The sequence below is a fragment of the Canis aureus genome, chromosome 35 (genome assembly GCF_053574225.1).
Source record: "Canis aureus isolate CA01 chromosome 35, VMU_Caureus_v.1.0, whole genome shotgun sequence".
NCBI classification, from domain to species: Eukaryota; Metazoa; Chordata; class Mammalia; order Carnivora; family Canidae; genus Canis; species Canis aureus.
In genome coordinates, this window is record NC_135645.1 from 21394743 (window position 1) to 21416820 (window position 22078).

Here is a 22078-nt window from a genome sequence, read left to right on the forward strand (position 1 = left end):
AGAAAAATCTCTTCATGCTTCCAGCAGGGAGAGAAAAAAAATGAACAATTTTGAAAAAATGCCAGAGCATCTTATTCTTAACAAAATCCGTTCTTAAGGGAAACTATTTAACAGAGCCTAACCTGCTTTGGTTTTTCTCAGAGCCCACTGACTTGGAGAAAGGAAATAACCAACTCCAGCCATTTGGAATGAGAGCTATACCTAATTCCAGCAAAGTCTAGACTTCCTTCCCCACCTACGGACAGGAGAGAGAAGCACTTGTGAGTTCACAGTCCAATGATACAGTACAGGCTTAATAGCAGATTGAAACCTAATCATCGGACTATAGAACATTTTCCTTCCCACCACATCTCACCACTACATTAATAAAGGCCTATTTATAGCAGTCCCTTTTAGCCAATATGTCATGTTTAGTGGTCAAGAAAAAATTACAGAGGTTACTAAAGGATAAAAAATGCAGTTTGAGGGCACCAATTGAGCATCAGGACAAGACTCAGACATGGCAGGGATGTTAGACTTATTGAATTGGGAATAAAAAACAAAAATGATTGACATACCTGGGTGGCTTAATGGTTGAATGTCTGTCTTTGGCTCAGGGCCTGATCCTGGGGTCCTGGGATCGAGTCCCAGATCGGGCTCCCGTCAGGGAGCCTGCTTCTACCTCTGCCTATGTCTCTGCCTCTCTCTCTGTGTCTTTCATGAATACATAAAATCTATTAAAAAAAAAAAATAAAAACTATGATTAGTATGCTGAGGGCTCTAATGGATAAAATACACATTATGCAAGAACAATTGGGAAATGTAAACAGAGACATGGAAATCCTAAAAACAAACAAACAAACAAACAAAAAACCTAGAGATAAAAAGACTAGAGATAAAAAAACACTAGCATATCTGAAGAATGCCTTAAATGGGCTTATTAGTAGATTGGATATGGCTGAAAATAAATCTCTGAACATGAGTATATATTAACAAAACCCTCCAAAACTGAAAAGAGAAAAATACTAGAAGAGAAATAACAGAATGTTCAAGAACTGTGGAAGAGCTTCAAATGTGTAATGTACATGTAATGGAAATACCAGAAGAAAAATAAACAAAAGGAAGGGAACAAATGTTTGAAACAATAACAACTGAGAATTTCCCCCACTAACGTCAGACACCACACTACAGATTGAGAAAGCTCTGAGGACATCAAGCAAGATAAATTCCAAAAAAACTACACTTAGGCATAACTTCAAACTGAAGAAAGACAAAGATTAAAAAAAAAATCTTTAAAGAAGGCTGCAGGGGAAACATCTCATCTATAGTTGAGCAAATATAAGAATTATATCCATCTTCTGCTCAGAAACAAGCAAGAAAAATGGAGTGAAATTTTAAAGAGTTGAGAGAACACACACACAGACTCAAAACAAGAATCCTGTATTCTGTAAAATTATCCTGTAAAAAAATGAAGGAAAAGAAATTGTTTACAAAGATTGAGAAAAACTTTTAGCAGTGGATCTGCATTACAAGAAATGTTAAAAAAAACATTCTTTAGAAAAAAGTAAAATAACATGGATTAGATACTGAGATCTACAATAAAGAAAGGGAGAGTATTAGATAAGTGATTAGTGAAGGGAAAACAAAAAAAAATTATCTTATTTTTAATTGATCTAATGTTAACAACTTGTTCAAAATAATAATAGCAACTATTTTTTCAATTATATATAGTTGTATATTATATATGCTTTACGTACTTATGCGTAAGTAAAATAAATGATAATAGTGACACAGGGATACGAGAGTGAAATTAGGATTTTTTCTTTCATTAGGTAGTCTCACTACCTGGGCAGTAATGTAGTGTTATTTAAAAATAGATTTGCATTAGTTGTAAATGTGTATTGCAAACTCTAGGGGAATTACTAAAAAAAAAGTTTTATTTTGTTTTTTTAAAGTAAATATGCCTGATAAGTTAAAAGGGAGATAGAATGCATTTATATAAAATGCTCAGTCAAAACCACAAAAGCAGGGGAAAAGTGGAAGATAAAATAAAGAAAGAACAAAGGCAACAAATAAACAGTAACAAATATGGTAAATATTAGTCTTAGTTTATCAATAATCACTTAGAATATTACTGGTCTAAATGCATCAATGAAAAGAAATTGTCAGAATGAATAAAAAAACAATACATTGTCTATAAGAAATCCACTTTAAATGTAAAAGCACATAAAGATTAAAGAAAAACACATCATCTTAATATGAATAAAAAAGGAGTAACTGCATTATATTCAAATGGAGCAAGGAATATTATAAGGGATAAAGAGAGAAGGATATTACATAATGATAAAAGAGTTCTCCAAGAAGATATAATAATACTCTAACATGTCAAAATGCATGAGGCAAATACTGATAGAAATAGATGAATTCATTATTATATTTGGTGACCTCAACACCCCCATATCATAAAAGGACAGATCTAGCAGGCAGAAAATCAGTAAGGACATAGTTGAGCTCAAGAGTACTATCAATCAACTGTACGTAGTGGACATCTATAGACTACTTTATCCAAGAACAGAATACATATTCTTTGCAAGCTCACATGTAACATTCACCAAAATAGAACCCATTCTGAGTCATTAAAAGTGCATTAATAAATTTAAAAAATATAAATTGTATAATGTCTGTTCTCCAAGCACACTGGAATTCAACTAGAAATCAATAACAGAAAGATAGATGGAAAACTCAAAATATTTGGAGATTAAGCAACACATTTCTAAATTACACGTGAGTCAAAATAGAAATCTCAAGTATAAATTTAAAGTATTTTGAACTAAATGGAAAAGAAAACAATTTATCAAAATTTGTGGGATGCAGCAAAGCTAGTGCTTAGAGGGAGATTCATAGCATTAAATTAATACATTAAGAAAGAAGAAAGATATAAAAATAAATGCTCTAAACGTCCACCTCAGGCAACTGAAGAAATAAAAGCAAATTAAATTTTAAGGAAGCAGCCAAAAAGAAATGATAAAAAAAAAGAGCAGAATTTGATGAAATAAAAAAAAAAGTGAATAGAGAACATAAATCAAATCAAAAGATGGTTCTCTGAAGAGATCAGTAAAATCAATAATCCAATGGCCAGACTGATGGAGAAGAAAAAGGAAGAGGACTCAAATCACCAATTTAAAAAAATGGGAGAGGAGCAATCATTACAGTTTCCATGGATATTAAATAGATAAAAAAGGACATTTTTGAACAACACTTATCCCCACATATTTGATAACCTAGATGGAATGAACCAATTCCTTGAAAGACACAATTTGCCAAAACTCACACAAGTAGACAATCTGAATAGACTTATATGTACTAAAGAAATTAAATAAATAATAACTTTACAAAACAGGAAGCCCAGGTCCAGATGGGTTAACTGGAGAATTCTGCAAGAAATAAATTATATCGGAGCGCCTGAGTGGCACAGTTGATTAAATGTAGGACTCTTCGTTTTGGCCCAAGTTGTGATCTCAGGCATGAGATGGAGCCCTATGTAAGGTTCCATACTTGGTGTGAAGTCTACTTGAGACTCTCTCTCCCTCTATTTCTTCCCCCAGCTCATACTTGCACTCCCTGCTACTGTAATAAATAAATAGATCTTTAAAAAAATAGATTATATCAATTATCTACCAACTCCTTCAGAGGAAAGGAGCAGAAGGGATACTTCCTAACTCATTCTATGAGGCCAGCACTATTCTAATACCAAACAGTCACACATTATAAGAAAAGAAAATAAACCAATATCTCTCACGAATATAGATGCAAAAGTCTTCAACAAAAAATAGGCAAATCAAATCCAACAATGTATAAAAATAATTCTTTGCTGCAACCAATTGGGATTTATCTATTTGTACTATTAATTCAACACAATCCCAAACAAAATTCAGGCAAGTAATATTGACAAACTGATTCTAAAGTTTCTATGGAGAGGCAAAAGACACAATACTGAAGAGCAAAGTTGGTTGGTAGACTTCAGGATTTACTATGAAACTACAGTGATCAAGACAATGTGATATTGGGGAAGAATAGACAAATTAATTAACAGAATGAAATAGAGAATCCAGAAATAGACCCACATGAATAAATTCAACTGATCTTGGGCAAAAGCGTAAAGCAATATAATGGAGAAAGGGTACCCATATGCAAAAAAGATGAATCTAGACATAGACATTACAGCTTTCACAAATTAACTCACAATCAGTGATAGAACATGTAGACTCAAAGGTATAAAACGCATATAAGATAATTTAGGAAAATTATCTAGATGCCTTTGGGTGTAATGACTTTTTAGATTTTCTGTTAAAGGTACAATCCATATAAGAAATAATTGATAAGCCGACTTAAAATTTTCTGTTCCTCAAGAGATACTATCAATAGAATGAAAAGGCAAACCACATACTAGGAGAAAATATTTTCAAAAGTGACAACCGATAAAGCACCGTTACCTGAAATATACCATATATTCAAATTACTGTATAATATATAAATACTCTTTATAAGAAAAGAACTCAATTAAAAAATGCCCAAACGCCTTAAAAGACATCTGACCACAGAAGTTATATAGATGGCAAACAAAACAAAACATATCTAAAAAATGCTCCATGTTAGATGTCATTAGGGAAATGCAAATTAAAATCATAATTGAGTACTATTATACAACTATTAAAATGACTGTAATTCAGAACACTGATGACACTAAATACAGGTGATGAAAAACATAAACTTTAACTGCCTGTGGGAATGCAAGATGGTAATAACCACTTTGTGTGTACAGTTGGGTGGTTTCTTACAAAACTAAACATACTCTTATCTTATGATCCAGCAATCATGTTCCTTGACATTTTGCCTTCCCAAAGGGGTAAAAAACTCATTCCCACAACAAAACCTATACACAGATGTTTTTAGAAACTTTGGTCACAATTGCAAAAGTTGGAAGCAACCAAGAAGTTCTTCACTAGGTGAATGGATAAATAAACTGGTACAACCAGACAATGGAATATTTTTCAGAACTAAAAAGAAATGGGGGGGGGGCGGTGTGTGGATGGCTCAGTGGTTGAGTTTCTGCATTTGGCTCAGGTCATGAGATCTGAGTGAGATTGTGTCCCATATCGGGCTCCCAGTGGGGAGACTGCTTCTCCTCCTGCCTGCGTCTCTGCCTCCCTCTGTGTCTCTCATTAATAAGCAAATAAAATATTTTAAAAACATAAATAATAAATAAAAAGAAATGAGCTAGCAGGCTATAACAAGACCTAGTAATATGCATTTAAATTTCCTCTAAGTGAAAGATGGCAGTTAAAAAGAGCTACATACTATATGATTCCAACTATTGGAATCCTGGAAAGCAGTAAAAAGATCTGTGTCTGCCAGCGGGTAAGAGGGATGGAGGGAAGAATAGGAACAGCAGAGAAGATTTTTAAGGCAGTGAAACTACTCTGCGTGATATTATGATGTTTGATACATGCCATTATATACTAGTCCATGCCGTTATATATTTGCCCAAATCCTTATGTTGTGACTTTGTTAAATTAATATATGTTAAACAGAGCCCTGGGATGTTGGATTGTGAGCCAGGTTTCAGCAAAAGACCAAAAGGGGAAGTGAAAAAGAATATTTCGTTACACATCCTAGAGGAAAAACACAGCACACTTTGGTCAAGGCCACATTAGGTCAAGGCAGGATGCAAACAGAGAGACTGGGGCAGGATCTTGGGTACATGCCTTTATTAAGGACTATGGTTAAGGTGCTTTGGGCTTCCTGGGCTGAGGCCAGATTGGTCAATTCAAATTTCAAAAGAGCCAGCTTTTGGGAAGCTTTGCAGGGATCTTACCTAAGGAAGGCCATAGGAAGCAAGGGAAAGTGCTTATCACAAGGGCAGTTTGGGAGTCATATCAGAACTTGTGACTCTATGGCAATCATCTAGGGCATTTATTCACTGGAGGGTCTAGTGGCAGTTCAAGGACGCTACAGGCCACTTGGCCACACAAAAATGGATACTGAACAGCAGTGTTACAGAGTATCTTAGTTAAACTCTCAACACCTTAAAATGTACAATATCAAGAGTGAACCCTGATTTAAATATGGACTTAATGAAGATGTGTCAATGTAGGTTCATGAATTATTATAAATGTACCAGTCTAGTGGGGGATGTTGATCACATGAGAGGTCATGCGTGTGAGAACAGAGAGAAATAGGAAATCTCTGTTCTTTTCCTCTCAATTTTCTTGTGAACCTAAAACTTATGTAAAAAAAATAATAATAATTCTATTTTAAAAAAATTGGAGGGATCCCTGGGTGGCGCAGAGGTTTGGCGCCTGCCTTTGGCCCAGGGCGCGATCCTGGAGACCCGGGATCGAATCCCACATCAGGCTCCCGGTGCATGGAGCCTGCTTCTCCCTCTGCCTGTGTCTCCGCCTCTCTCTCTCTCTCTCTATAACTATCATAAATAAATTTAAAAAAATAATAAAAAATAAAAAATAAAAAAATTGGAAGGTTAGATCTGGGTTGGTGCAACTGGTGCTCTCCACTCTGGTTACAGACCAAATCCCAAGTTTTATCAGTTAAAGAACTGAGTAACAGATTATAGCAACATAAGCAGTTACCAGATGCACCAAGTAATCACAAAGGCAGTACGAATTCAGAGTCAGCAAGATAGTGGTGGCATTTTTTTCCACTTCCCAATAAAAACACTTGATAATTACCCTATTCTGAGACTTGGTTTTGGAGGAAAAAATGATAATTTACCTGTAACAGTCGGGGACTCAGCAGATAAAGATTATGCTTTCAATTTGGGTGATTAAAGAGCAGTTTAAAAAGAACAATGTAATATAAATATTGAATAATTATGTGGTACACCTGAAACTAATATGAAGTTATATGTCAATTATAACTCAGTATAAGTAAATACATAATAAATAAATAGAATTATGTAGGCTGATTGTAGGAAAAGCAGAAAGAATAGTGCAGAATTCAAGAGCTGACAATAGCTTCATTACCCCCATCAGAACTGAAGGAACATGAGAATGGAATTATTAGCACAATCTGGAAAATGATCTGTTGTAGCGGGCCACTGTTAGAGATGTAATGGGCCAAGGTAATCTAGCAGGGAGAGGCCAGAATAAAAAATACCCCCAATCTCACTCTTCTTTCTCCCTTAACTCTTTCTAGGCTCTCCAATAGCAGCCCAAATAGAAACACAAAGCTTGTGATTCCTTTCTGATAATCCATACAGACAAACCTCCAAAATAAGAGAGTAATGTGTGGACCAAAGGAAGACTGGATCAGAGGAGGTTGTATGGCATATATATAGAGAGAGCACTTGAAAAAAGAGCCTCAGATCCCGTGAAAGTGTCTCAAACTGGAAAAAAAATCTCGGATGTCTTTTTCAACTGAAAGGTTTTAGTGTTTGTTGTTAACTTCTGGCTTTGTTTTATACTACCATCAGCAGAAATATAAGCTTCTGAGCCTGCCAAGATGCTTTTAGGGAAAAAAAAAAAAAAAAGCTTAGTTTTCCACATTAGTGGATAGAATGTAAAAATTTAATCTATGTTATACTAGATTTGGAAAGATTTCTGGGGCAATGAGAGAGAAAAATCAGGCAAAGAGAAGGCCCCCTAATGAAAATAATTAGGTACCAATTTATTTCCCAGATTCCTACAGTATTTGAAAGTCTAAACAAAAAGAAGATGATAGACAGATGATAGATAGATAGATAGATAGATAGATAGATAGATAGATAGATGATAGAGATATAACATTTAAAATCTAGACATTATATCTCTGCACCTTAAGATCATAGGAGGACTTCAAGAACATTAAGATAAACAGTGAGAGGACACTGAAATAGTTCATTCATGCCATTTGGTCAGGCCTGGGGATACCTGATACTTTAAGAGTGAATAAGTAGCAATGAAAGACAACGTGGAACCCATGACAAAATTGAATAAATATAAAAATTATATGCAAAACATGAGGAAGAGCAATAATGAAAAATGATTATATTCTCAGAAAAAAAGATATATTGTTGACACCATTTTAGTCCTCTAAGCTAATGAATAAGAAAGTCAGAGACTGAAATTAGAAGATTGGCAGAGTTAGGAAAATAATGCAAAAAAAATTAGATTGTTAGAGGAGTGAAAGTTCTAGAAATTGACAAAAACAAAATGTATACTGAAGCAAAATGAAAAAGAAGTGTATGGGACACAAAGAAAGAACTTTTGGAGTAAAGGGGAAAGTATACTGATAAAATAATTGATATAATTCTTTTTTTTTTTTTTTTTAGATTTTATTTATTTATTCATGAGAGACACACAGAGACAAAGGCAAAGACACAGGCAGAGGGAGAAGTAGGCTCCCTGCAAGGAGCCTGATATGGGAATCCATCCCCCCAGGATCATGCCCTGAGCCAAAGGCAGATGCTCAACTGCTGAGCCACCCAGGCATCCCAATTCACATAATTCTTGAATACCTATTTTTGGCATTGTATTACCTAATAGGGATATCCTATCATTATAACGTCTTTATTCCTGGGGGAAAAATCCAAATTATAAGTGTTAGCAAATATGAAATTAAAAGACTAAGTCATAGGTGAATAAGAGGTGGCTCCCATTAGATGGAATGGTTAGTAAATATTCCTTTGTAAAGAAGACATATACTTGAGCCTTAAAAATTACCTAACATTATCTGCACCCTCCCCCCCCCCAAAAAAAAGTAAGAGACAATGGGACAATATGGGCACTATTCTGGAGAAAAGAGATTGGGATGTATAGGAAGCTTAAAAAAATACTAGGTACTATAATAAACGTTTTACATGTATTTAAACTAAATTAACTATACATCTCTCTTTCACCACAATTCTATAAAATGAAGATTGTAGATATGGACACTGATGTCAAGAGACAGTAATTGATTTGCCCAAGGTAATGGAGTTTTTAAATGGCTGACTTAAAACCAGGTCATCTTGACTCCAAATCCCATAGAGAATAAATTCTGAAGAGCAGTATTTTTGGCTAATTGTTATGTCTGAACAAAATATTACAATTAGTTGAAATAAGAATGTGCCTGAAAAGGGGGAAATGTCAAAATTGAGGAAAGGCTTTAATTTGAAATAACAAAGAGGTCACCAAGTACTGGATAAAATTCTTGAAAAGCATAAAATGTTGAGCCATATTCCACACAAATTATCACTGTTATCTATGAAGAAAGCCGGATTTAAATAATGTTTAAAAATTCAGAGGAAAACAATTATGCTAAATCAGTGGGATCCTTCTTTTGCTGGGTGAACTGGGGAGACCCTGGACCCTGAGGCCTTGACCCAACCAACATATCCTATAGATATTGTGGAAGAGTTGGTCTCCTCATGTGAAAGAATTCAAGGACAGACACAACACAGTGGCTGAGGGACCCAAGTGAGAAAGTTTATCAAAGTGAAAGTACATGCTGGGTATGTGAGAGCTGGTAAGTCAAGAAAGAATGAGAGGTGTCTCCCCTGCCACCCCCCACCAGGGTTCAGGTTTCTATCTTTCATTGACAGTTCTTAACAAGGGGGAGGGATTTTTATTACTTGATATCAGGATTTTTTGGGAAAAAGGGTTTCCTGCTTTTTCTTCCTTACTTGGCCAGAGGTTTCCAATCTATTTTGTCAGCCGTCTTGGGCTTGTGTGATTTGATCTAGTTTCTTGTGACTGTTTTGGAGTGCTGTCAGGACAGGCCTCTGACTTTCCCAATAGCTGGCTATGACACTCTCTTTGCTGGCCTCCAAGCATCCTCTTGGAAGCTAACTGTCTCTAACATTTCAAGGTACCACTCTTCTCCAGGATACTGTGATATCCTCTACATTCAGCCACCAGATGGAGAAACATTTAAGGATTACATTGCCAACTGTTTACAGGCCTGGTTTAGAAGAAACACAGGCTGTATCTTCTGTGTCACTGGCTATTTCCCAGTCATAATGTAGCCTAATACCTAGTGAGTCTTGGAAAGTCATCTTCATCTGTACTCAACATGGAAAACAGGTTTAAGACCATTAACAGTGTTTGCTACAGGAAAGCATAGAAATGGGGTAATATGCTGTGTGCTTTGGTGGAAAATAGAACTTATTAGTTAGTTCAGAGACACAGGCAGAGGGAGAAGCAGGCTCCATGCAGGGAGTCCGATGTGGGACTTGATCCCAGAACTCCAGGATCAAGCCCTGGGCCGAAAGCAGATGCCCAACTCCTAAGCCACCCAGGAGTTCCTTATTTTAGTTTGTTTCTTGTAGATGATGGATGAACACTGGGAGTCAAAACTTTGATTCATATAGCACAACACTCAGGAACACTAGTCCTTTGGGAATTAAATATCTACATATAAAAAAATAATAATATTATAGAACACTAGCTAACAAATCATATAAGCTTTCAGTGTTGAAGGACTTTGTAATCACAACATCAAATATGGAAAACATAAAAGATATCACAGATTTGTGAAAATAAAATTTAAAAACATAGCTATCAGGGCAACTGGGTGTCTCTGTTGGTTAATCATCATGGTTCAGGTCATGATCTCTGGGTCCTGGGATGCAGCCCTGCCTTAGGCTCCATACTCATTGGGGAGTCTGAGTATTTCCCTCTCTCTCCTCTGCCCTTCCTCTTTCTCTGTCTCTCAAATAAATAAATAAATAAATAAATAAATAAATAAATAAATATCTTTAAAGTGAAACAAAATGAAACAAAACCATAGCTACCACAATAAACCCTAATAAACTATCATTGAAAGAAGGAGTGGTGTTTATCTGGGTAAATTTATTTGTTAAATAGTTATTAGAATTAAGTTTTACTATGTTTTACTCTGAAATAGTAATAAAGAAATAAATTCCTGAAAAAAATATGTAGTTTTACAGAAAGATTTTTTTTAAATGCTAGTCAATTGTAAATATTTAGCACCACTAGAAATCAGAAATGCACAATTGACGGGAAAAAATATTTGGTATTAGCATACTTGTAAATTTTATAACGAATTATTCTACAAGATCCTGTTAAGGATGTGAGGAAATAAATACTCTCAAGAAGTGTAGAAAAGAATTCAAATTGTTTCACTTTTTCAGGGTCGTTAGGCAATTGATAGCAAATACTTTAGAAATTTATACTCTTACAAAGCGTTTAAATTTTTAGTTAGCTTGGTCTAATACAATTAATAGATGCATTATTTGATAGACACATAATTATCCAAATATTTTTAAATGTAGGTTTACTATTACTCAGTTATGGTTAAGGCCAACAGATCTGGAGAGCTGCTTTTTGAAAGGATGGTTTGTTACAGTCCCCAAGAGATGGGGATACACATCACAGTACAAGGCCACATGGGAAAGCAAGCATCAGTATCTGTCAGGAAGCAGAAAGAGTGAGGGGAAAACATGGGCAAGACAGTTTATTATAGTTTCTATGAGAAGGCAAAGAAAGTAAATAGCTTTAGAATCACGTGATTTGAATAACTTTGGCAGACTCTGGGACTTAAGAGTTATCCCTGCTTTTCCTGTCCTGCCCCTGGGGTGTTGAGGGGTAGATGGTCCAGAGTGAAAGAGTTAAATAAAAGAAGTAATAGTGGAAGTATGGGTTTTGGATTAGTTGGTTTGCATATGAAAAACATACTTGTAGGTGAGCCCTTTACTATCTCTAAGAACTGACTAGCCCCTGCAAGAGCAATCTCTGAGACCAGCAAGTCCCAGGAGGTTGAAACATTAGAAAAGACGCATTATTTCTTGTAATTAGAAAAATGACACACAAAACAAAACAAAGAACAAGAGAGTAAAACACAATAATATGTTGGAATATTAATCAAAAGAGTTACTAGAAAATGTGTTACAAATGCCTTTTTCCATATTTGATCAGTTAAATATTCAGTATTTTTTTTGCCTCAGAGAAAAGATAAACGCAGCATGCATCAGGAGAGGGGAGGAAAGGGGAAGGAAACTTCTAATGTCTGATGTTTTGAAAGACTTGAACTTAACCAAAGTCAAATTACCTCCAGCAAAGATCAATAAACAGATGATAAAAATTTCTTTTTCAGGGGAGAGAGCAAGAATCGTAACCAAGTGATAAATAAATACATAGATTCTTTGGGTTTTGAAGAGAATGTTCTGAATTCAGGTTGTACCCTATCGTTGAGCAGGAGGTTGGAGATTTGTTTAAAATTCCAAATAACCAGCAAAGTTGGAGTATCCAGGGCAGAAGAGGCCTGGATCTCTTTTATAAGTTTATGGAGGTGTCATGACCTCATAGGAGAAAATGCTGTGTGGTGTGTCTATGCAACAGAACTTACAGTCCTCCTTAACAGAACTTAGAGTTTCCTTGGTCATCGGGAATGATAGGACACCGGACGCAGGAAAATGACACCCTGTGACTGAAGGGGGCACTGAGTTTTTGTTTGTTTTGTTTCGGTTTGGTTTTTTAGTGAGGCTAAACAAGTGACAAATACTTGTAATTTTTTTTGTGGAAAATACTCTTAGTAATAATAATATTATGATTTCCATCAAGAACCAGGTATGTGGGACGCCTGAGGGCTCAGCGATTAAGGGTCTGCCTTTGGATCAGGGCAGGATCCCAGATTCCTGGGTTCAAGTCCCACATCCGGCTCCTTGCATGGAACCTGCTTCTCCCTCTGCCTGTGTCTCTGCTTCTTTTTCTGTGTCTCTTATGAATAAATAAATAAAATATAAAAAAAAATTAAAAAGAGTATATGTGTATAAAATGCCTCATCACTCATGCTGAGGACCTTTCAGTCTAATTGAGACTATGAGACCTTTCAAAATGCACAATGTAAATTGGATTGTAAAGGATAATAATTTACTAAAACACTTGCTAAGTTATTTTAATATATCACATTTGTGATGTAAAAATATCTGTGGTTATTTATTAATGCATTAAATGAAATGATGTTAAGGATGGGTCTAAGAATTATTGTAATTTCAGAATACTAACAGAAATATTTCAAAAAATCTGCATTGACTATAGGTAATATGAAAATGTGTGATTTTTATTTCAAGTTCTAAAGTCACAGCTACTGCTTTTATTACTGTTGATTTTTACCTACATTCATACTTGAGTGAAATGTAAATTTCAATTCAAATTAAGTGAATATAGAAATCTATTATTTTCCCATCCACAACCATAAACCCCCTGAATTTTTGCCCTGTGACAAGGGCCATATATAACCCATGGTTAGTCTTGGAGATATGATTTCCTTTGTTGGTATTTTAAAATAGGTGTCTTAAAAGTTACTGGATGCATTATTTAAAAACCACTGTTAAAAAAAAAATTAAAAAAAATAAATAAAAACCACTGTTAAAACACAGAAACAATAGAAATCTAGTTAGAGTCACTGCCCTCTCTTTTTCTTTTCTCTCAATGCTTGGCTTCACTTATTTATTTATTTATTTTTAATGGTCTTCAAATTCTTAAATAAAAATCATGAATAAAGCATCCTGGTAAGTTACCTTTCTGTGAAACTACATACTCCTTTCACAGAAAGAGGGATCTAAGAATTATAATTTATTTTATTTTATGGAATTTTAAAAATGCCACCTTTCACTTCCAAGTATGCATATATGAAAAAATATTTTTAAAAATTCAAATTCTAAAGTCAAGAGAAAAATTAATAAAAATATAGTCATGGACTTCCAGTTTCAGCTCATGACGTACTTAGAAATCACCACTGCTATTACAATAAATTTCAAACAAATTGAAATTTGAACAAATAGAAGATCAAGGGCTCTTCCTGGACCTAACAGAAAATTAAGATCATAGGACAGACTGTTACTCTAAAATTTAGAGAGACAGACAAATCAAAATTGTCACAGCTAAGACTTACCTTCTGTAGCAGAAGCTGCTAGAGCCGTGAACTGGTGGAAACCTTCTGACAATTTTCATGAATTGCTGGAGGCCAATAGGAAAATCAGAGTGAGAAACTCCTAGAAACCACTATTGGTCCCATGCTTTTCCTGAGTTTTAACTCTAGGAATCCCAATAGGTTCTCAAAATGAAGAGGAAAAAAATCCATTTTTCCCTCTGGTGGAGGGTGGGAAGAATAACCACTGTGAAATGCATCCAGTGCGTTCTCCACCGCAAAGACTTACTTTCCAGCAGAAAGTATTTTAACAGAGCCTTTTCTATTGGGGAAGAGCATTTCTACTACTCCAGCCTACTTTAGCCTTCCTGTCACATCTACGTGGGAAACAAACAAACAAACAAACACACAAACAAAACCCCAAAATGTAAAGCTGTAAACACATGTGAAGGTCACAGCACAAATATACAAGCTCACAAAGACAAAACAAAACAAAACAAAACAAAACCTGAGATTTAATATAAAACTGTAGAATATGCCTCCTCACTTACACCTTAGTACTGCACTAACAAGACTTTGGTTTAGCAATAATTAATTATAGGTGAAGAACTAAGGGATGCAGATCCCTTGAGGATGAGTACTTAGTAGAGCCCAAAATCAAGAGGACACATAAATCAGGACACCAGCAGAATTTGAAGCCTCTTAACCACCGTAGCATACATTAAACATAGTTTAACTGCTAGCCAGATTAACATAAAATTTCATGAGGAAGGTTCATTTTTTAGCTTATTTTACCAGATAAATCATGTCTGGCTTTCAACAGAAAATTACAAAACATGCAAAAAAAAAAAAAAAGTAATCCCAGGATTTCCTGGAGAATGGGGAAAGTATTGGATAGGTGAGGCAAAGGAGAATTTTTAGGGCAGTGAAAAGATATATGATGTAAGGCCTTTCACAAAACCTACATAAATGTACAGCCCAAAGATTAAACCTTAATATATATAAATTTTAAAAATAATTATGTAGGAGGTAATGGGATCCCTGGATGGAATGTGGAATGTGACAATACATTCTAACTGTGTTTATGAAACAACCTCACTGAAGGTCAGTGTGAAAAATAGTGCTGACAGTAAGTTTGGAAATTAACAGAATCTCTAAAATTAAATCAGAAGCAATTGTACATAAGTACTATACCATAGCTGATAAAATTATTTTTCAAAGGGGAAAGGTTTAGTAATTCTGATACTTTAAATATGTATACTGGGATTAAATAATCAAATAAATGGGTGCTGGATGGTGGGCACCAGGTTTCTTATTGTTGGAGTGAGAGTTTATTTTTTATTTATTTCTAATTTTTATTTTTTTAGTGATTTTATTTATTTATTTAAGAAAGAATAAGAAAGAGAGAGAGAGAGAGAGTATGAGCAGGGAGGAGAGGCAGAAGGAGAGAGGGAAGCAGACTTCCTGATGAATGGAGAGCCCAACAGGGGGCTCTATCCTAGGACCCTGGGATCATGACCTGAGCCAAAAGCAGATGATTAATGACTTAACAGACTGAGTCACCCAGATGCCCTTGGAGTGAGAGTTTATACACAAGAAAGGGAGGAAGCTAGAATGATGCATTTATAATGCGTTAAAGTTGGAATCATCAATATTCCCTCATATATGTATAGCTTACCATAAATATACATAAATTACACATAGAAAATTTAGAGATACATGCACACACACTCTAGTTAGTATATACACATATAATTCCTTATTCTGTCATTTGAGAGGAACTAAAAGCAATGATACCTCCTCCCCCCAGTAACAATAAACACAGCTAGTATTCTAATCTTGGTTAATAACTTGATTTTAACTTAAATTTTAGTTAACATCTGGTGCAATTTTGTTTCAGGAATAGAATTCAGTGATTCATCACTTTTAAGTACAACACCTAGTGCTCATCACAAGTGCCCTCCTTAATACTTATCACCCATCTAGCCTATTCTCCACCCACCTCCCTCATCAATCCTGTTTGCTCTCTATTGTTAAGAGTCTCTTATGTTTTGTTTCCCTCTCTTTCTTTTTTCGTCCCCCCTTCCCATATGTTCATCTACTTTGTTTCTTATATTCCATATGCGTGAAATCATATGATACTTGTCTTCATCTGACTTATTTCACTAGACTCTGGTTCCGTCCACAACATTGCAAATGGAAAGCTTTTTTTTTTCTTTTCTTTCTTTTTTTTTTTCATGGCTGAGTAATATTCTTTGATTTTCATGTAAAGAAACTAGAGCTTCTTGGAGAAGTGGCTGATTCTAGGACTGGGATAGAAATACTCAATATGAGTATGGAGTGCCTTTCAGTGCCAGAAAGTAAGGAAGTTCTAAACAAAACAAAACAAAACAAAACACAACACTCTGATGTTGATATATCAAATAGATGCAGTAAGTAAATAGTGGCTGTCTGTAGGAGTTACCAATGCCCAAATCTGAAATTTTTAACAACGAAATAGATATTGTAATACTGCTTTAAAAGGCAAAGTACAAAATACATACCTATAGGTCCATACTGATATAAATAAATGGTTGAATAAATGAGCAAATAGGTGAAAATAGACAAGCCCATGGAAAACAATTCCAAATAACTTATGTTGATACTTTACCCTCAAGGGGATGGAGTATAACCCCTCACTTCTTAATTATAGGCTATGCATGGTAATTTTCTTCCAAAGGATAAAGTATAGAGCGGGGGGGGGGGGGGGGGAAGAGTAACTTTATAGCAGAGAAATCTGATAAACACTCCTACAGACATGTGATCAAGGTCAACATCAACAGTGAGGTTACTTCGATAGCATAAACCCATGAATATAATGTAATGAAAATAGCACTTTCCCTTTCTGCTCTTCCCCACAACACATAAACCAAGTCTAATCATGAGAAAACTATGAAACAAATTCCAATTAAAGGATAGTTAGAAAATACCTAAACATTACTTCTCAAAATTATCAAGGTCATCAAAATCAAGAGAATTCTGAGAAGTTATTACAGCCAAGAGTAGCCTAAGGAGACAAGACAACTAAATCCAATGTCATATTCTAGATAGATCCTAAAACGGAAAAAGGAAATTAGATAAAAACTAAGGATACTTTAATAAAGTGTGAACTTTGCTTATGATGTATCAATATCAGTTTATTAATTGTAACAAATGTACCATACTAAGGTGAGATAGTAATAATAGGGAGATTAAGCATATTACTATCTTGACATCTTTTTTTTGGTAAATCTAAAACTGTTCTAACATAAAATGTTTATTGAAAAAAATGTAAATCTGAGGAATTTGTATTATTTCATTATAAAATTAAATCATTTGTTATAGTTGTCATTGGAATAATAAAATGGCCTAAGTATACAAAAACCCTTCCTTTGTATAGAATTCACTTTTAAGCTTATTTGACTTTAATTTCCTATCCTAGTGCAATAAGGCTCTGGGGACAGAGAATATTTTGTTGATTATCTTTTTATTTGCAATCAGTCTTCCAGCTATGGCTCTGTAACAGCAGCCATAGCATACAATCATTTCTTTAAACGTTCTGTTTATCATCAGCAGGCCTAATAGAGCAAGGTAAGACACGTAAGATTTCATTCTTCCACCAAACAGAGACATCAGAACAAAACCTAGATCATTAAGAAACCAAGGAATATAATTTACTAGAGTTGTTGCTCTTTCCTGTAGAGATTTTATTTTTTCTGAATGTTCATTAAACTTCAAGATCAGCCTAATTATACTGATTGTATCAATGAACTAGCCACTAAATAAAAGACAATTAGATTTCTGACACTGAATTCAACTGTCTTTATCATGATGAACAAAATGTATTTGGGTAATAAAAGAAAGTCTTTTAATTAAAGTCTTGTAAAGTGTTGTGATGAAGAATGAGTGGCAGCAAAGGTAAAGGAAAGCAACTGTTCTTTTTCCTTTTAATGAATTATTAAAATCATTAAAATCAAGTGTGGGGACGCCTGGGTGGCTCAGTGGTTGAGCATCCACCTTCAGCTCAGGATGTGATCATGGAGTTCGGGGATCAAGTCCTGCGTGGGGCTCCTGCATGGAGCCTGCTTCTCCACCTTCTTCCTATGCCTCTGCCTCTCTCTGTGTCTCTCATGAATAAATAAATAAAACCTTTAAAAAAATTAAAATCAAGTGTGAACATAAAGGTGGAAGTCAGGGATAAGAAAGTCAAATGATAAAGATTTGTAAAGTTGGTAGTAGATTTTATATGAACAGTATATTAAAAATAGCTTTTATTTATTTCTTCTAGAATAATAGTTTCAAGTCACAAAGTGGTTTGAACATAGAGATGCTATGCATAGTTGAATCCAAATGAATCCAAAATTACTGATTGTTTTTATTGGCAGTAAAATAATTATGGATATAAAAAAAAAACTCACTTTGGATTAAATTCACATTATTGGCTTGCTTTGTGGACTGGAGTAAATGATTGAATATTTTAATACTACATGTATGCTAGAGATTAAAAAATTATATTCTTCCTCATTTTTTAACCTTGTTGGTGCCTGAGGGACTTTTTACTGAATGATATATTACTATTTATTGCATTATTTTTTTTCTAATGCAATGCATCTTAGAGTAAACTTATGAACCAGGCAATAAATAATGATTAAACAGTTGTTAATTATTCAAACACTTGGGTTATCTTCCCCTTAAAATTTTTCTTTTTCTGTATCTATACATGTTACAGGGACTCAAATAATTGATGTTAATGAAGTGTATCTTTAGGAATGGAACTGGTCTGTCTTCATTAAGAATCTTAAATAACAAACTGCTTGAAAGGCACTCAAGAATCAGGGAGAGTCCTGTTTCTTTTCAATCCAGAAAAATTTTTATTAGACTTTCTGAATAGATATTAAAAGTTTTGCAGAACACTGAATGGGATGAATAATTGCCAAGCCTTTTCAAAATTTATTACATAAAATTTAGTTTTTCATATTCTGCTAGAATGCATATGTCGCTATAGGTTGCACTTTTCTTTTTAGAGGAAACAATCCACTTATTGATGAATTAGCCTGATATCAGAAATGTGATGACTCAGTGTGTAGGTTGATGGAAAATCATGAAGATATCTTATTAACAGTAGTGCAATGTTAGATTGACCTTAAAGCCACATAATTTCATAACTTCAGATTACTAATGGCCTAATAAAAACCATTTACAAGCTATGACTCATCCCAGCTGCAGCTTATTGAATTAACATACCTTTGCATTTGACTTTAGTCTGTGTTACATAAGTATAAAATCTCTTACATTCCTAACTGGTTCTCTACTTATGCTTCTTTTTAAATATCTCCATGTTTCGTCCTTTAGTTCCCATTAATATTACCAAAGAAGCATAATACTGCTAGTGAGACAGTACCTTCCTTAGACTCTGGCAAAAGGGGTCCATTGTCTGGGATCCTATATTATTGAGGGTCCTGCTCAGGCTTTTCCCTGGATGTCCTGATGATGTGAAGGGAACAAACACACTGAGAGTCTGTTTTCCCCATTCCAGATTATGTTTTGGGAGATTGGGAAAAAGATAGATATTTGTTAATTAAATGTATGGTTTTGTTTTATTATTTCATTTTTTCTTACTCATTAAACATCAAAAAATAATAGGTTAAAGCCATGTTAGAGCTGTGCCTTTTAGGCTATCAGCCAGTTCTCAAAAAGAAGACCTATACATGTTAAAAAATAAAATTATATTCTCAGATATTCCTGCAGTTATTCAGATAGTGAATCCTAAATATACTTATTCTGCTTTTCAGCTTCTTAAATGAACAAAAATAATGTGATAGCTTTTCGTTGTTTATTTTCCAATTAGTGGACTAATCCAAGTACAGTACACCAAGTGTACAAATAAGCAAACAACTAGAAATTTTTTTTCATCTATGGTATCTTAGTCTTTACAAGTTGATTTTTTTTTTTCCAGACTCATACAGATAAATGCTTAGTGCTTCATATGTCTGCCGTCATTTTCTTCATGTAGGCGCTAAGTACCTGGAATAGCTTTTGTGATTCCATAGAAGCCAATGAGAGAAGAGATTCAATCAATTAGGAGTATCTTAATCCCTTGTTCTTTCTGATGCAAAATGGCTGATCGGTTTTGGTCTTTTAATTTATATCTGCCAAGTCCTATCTAATATTTTGAGATGATGTGATGCCCACTGTTGATATGTGGGCCAATAGAGATTTGCCTCTGGATTCAAAGACTGTTCACATTAAGGCCTTTTTAACGTTAGCATACTCCATGATCCCTTCCTGTAACATTTAGGGATTTCTTTATCACTTATTGCTACTACTTGAAGGTAAAGGGATATTAGAAAACCTGCTTTAGTTTACATCTTCTACCAATGGTGCAGAATAGTTCCCATTCCATAGTAAATGGTGCTAAATGGTGGTAAATCTGTCAGTAATGAGCAACACTAACTCAGTTGTCTTCCCCATATGAACATGGTTATTTTATTAGCAGCAACCTTCTTAAATCCCTAAGTTTAGGCCCACAATCCCAAATCACCTGCTTGCCCTACATTTATTTCTGTCCTCCTTTCAGTACTTCAGAAGTGGTGACTGGAGCAGTTTTTCTTGTTCCAATGTGAAAAGGACTTCTGTCTTATATTCTATTCTTTAATGAAGTGGCCTTCACACTTTTTCTGTAAAGCCATAATTAAAAAACAAAAGGTTTCTGTTTAGGAAAGAAGCATCACAAGGTACCTCATTGCCTTGGCTGTAAAAATAAACAGATTGAGAGGATCCCTGGGTGGCTCAGCGGTTTAGCGCCTGCCTTGGGCCCAGGGTATGATCCTGGAGACCCAGGATTGAGTCCCGCATCAGGCTCCCTGCGTGGAGCCTGCTTCTCCCTCTGCCTATGTCTCCGCCTCTCTTTCTGTGTGTCTCTCATGAATAAATAAATAAATAATATTTAAAAAATAAAGAAAATAAACAGATTGTGTTACTCTCCAAGGCATAATATGTATTTTATCATAATTGTTTAAATGTTAATACCAACATCTGAATCATCCGGGGATCTGCTTTTGTTGAATTTTTTTCTCTTAATTATGTATGGAGTTTCCAGTTTTTCCATACTTCTCACTTTTTCCCTATTATTTTCTGGACAATGGGTATAAAGTAACAGCATAGGGATTTTGGAAATACAACATTTTCTATTTGTATCCATGATGTTACAAGCTCTCTCCTTTTTCTAGCAGCTAGAATAAGAAGCTAAAGAGTCAGATGCTACCAATTTAGGTGCTGTTTTTGTTGTTTTTGTTTTTGGTGCTGTTTTAATTAGATTTTTTTCTTTTACACTTTGTTAGAAAAATCTCTTTCTACTCACTTTCAACTACAGTTGCTGAAGGGCTGATCTCTGTATTCTTGTGAAAATTTGATCAAATATGTTATTGGAGTGATATTTCAGAGAGCTTTATGTCAGGGTTTATGAATCTAGTTTCTTTGCAAATCATAAAAACTTCATAAATTCTTTCAGATTTCCAACTACTTTCACTGCTAATCTTTCAGCAAAATTCAGACAAGAGGAAAAATTTTAGGTTGAGTTATTTAATTTTACATTTTAACCTCTTTTGGATTCTAATCTATCTTGCTATTAAAATTGTCCTTAAAATTCTGCTTGAGGTTTTTTTTTTTTCCTTAGCCAGCTGTGGCACTCTGCTCACCTATAGGAGACTTGGTCCTCTCGGGAATATTGTTTCTCAGGCTTCCTTGCATACACCACTCTACAATAGCTTCCTATAAAAGTCTATTATCTTTTAAATATTTCATCTTGTTTTTTTGTTTGCTGTTTGTTTTGTTTTGTTTTTTTGTTTGCTGTTTGTTTTGTTTTTCTCTTGTTATCATGAGACCACAGGCCTATCATCATTCTATGTCCTAATGAGTACTGGTAGCACATAAGTTTATTTTAAAGAATGAAAAATATAACAATTATTTTAGGCATGTCTATTTTTTTTAATGTATTCATGACAGACAGAGAGAGAGACAGAGAGAGAGAGAGAGAAGCAGAGACACAAGCAGAGGGAGAGGGAGAGAAGTAGGCTCCATGCAGGGAACCTGACATGGGACTGGATCGGGGGTCTCCATGTCACGCCCTGGGCAGAAGGCAGTGCCAAACCGCCTTGTGCCAAACCACCGGGGCTGTCCTAGGCATTATGTCTTTAATTCTAAACCCGAATTTCAC

At 34.8% G+C, this 22078-nt stretch overlaps 1 long non-coding RNA gene across 1 annotated transcript in view; it reads right to left on the reverse strand.

The window, feature by feature from the left end:
* Nucleotides 1-562: 562 nt before the first annotated feature.
* The window catches only part of LOC144305354 (uncharacterized), a 47092-nt gene continuing 25576 nt past the window's right edge, over nucleotides 563-22078 (reverse strand). Inside the window, exons 3-4 of the long non-coding RNA XR_013372389.1 lie at nucleotides 13870-13934; nucleotides 563-713 (exon numbers count right to left, since the gene is read on the reverse strand). This is a non-coding gene — a long non-coding RNA (uncharacterized LOC144305354). The remainder of the gene's footprint in view (nucleotides 714-13869; nucleotides 13935-22078) is intronic.